The sequence below is a fragment of the Oratosquilla oratoria genome, chromosome 22, assembly GCF_046742065.1.
Source record: "Oratosquilla oratoria isolate Oo_2021 chromosome 22, ASM4674206v1, whole genome shotgun sequence".
NCBI classification, from domain to species: Eukaryota; Metazoa; Arthropoda; class Malacostraca; order Stomatopoda; family Squillidae; genus Oratosquilla; species Oratosquilla oratoria.
This window is the reverse complement of record NC_134798.1, coordinates 6,570,415-6,571,414: the sequence shown is the minus strand read 5'-3', so window position 1 is coordinate 6,571,414 and position 1,000 is coordinate 6,570,415.

Here is a 1,000-nt window from a genome sequence, read left to right as displayed (position 1 = left end):
CAGCAGCACAGGAACACAATATTGCCACAGTCAGTTAGGTGTTTATGCATCAATCTGCTCTGATGGATGGGTAACTTAGGCTTGAAGCATGCTGTGCACACCACACAGAAGAGGAAGTCACACTGATGCCAGACATACAAAAATATAGCCATTTCATGGAATTAGACAAGCAAAAACAAGACATATTTATAGATATTCAGGACCTATTCTTGCGTGAGCCATTTAAATTGACATGCTTCCTGGGCCCATTAAACTTCCTCCATTACACTGGGGAGGAAAAAGTCATTCATATTTTGCTTTTAGGATGTTTATATCATTCAAATATGCCCATATCTAAAATTAGATTTTTTGGTGAAAATTTCATGATTCATGGTGTTCAGTCCCCCCTTAAGTTCCTTGTCCCTGTTTATTGGGTCACTGCATACACACCACTCCCATGCTAACAACTGACTCACTGCACGTCCCTTCTTTGGGTACGCTATTTTCTATGGTTTCCACTTGCTCAATTAGTTTCATTCACTCCCTTTTAACACAGAAAACAACGGACACTCAAAATAATGAGTTAATATGGTCTAATTTACAAGGATAATCTATTTCACATTCATTCCACTTTCACATTACAATAATTGAAATGATAATTAAATAAGTAAACTGGAAATAATAATATATGACTTCTTCACAGAAACTTCGAGAACAAATTACACACACATACAAAAACACACACTTCCAATTATGCATCACTTTTGCAATTCTTAAATGAATACATAATTTGCTATAACTACCATATATATACAATAGGTATTATCTGACACATCCAGTTTAATATCTACTATAGAATTCCCAAATCCTCCAAAAATGCAAATACAGAATACACATGTAAAAAAAATATTTGCATAGTAAGCATTTGTGATTCTAATTGTCAATTAATGTACAAAATATCAAAATTAAGCGGCTCCCATGGGTTACCATGTCTTGAAAAACTTGTTCACTATTTTTTTTT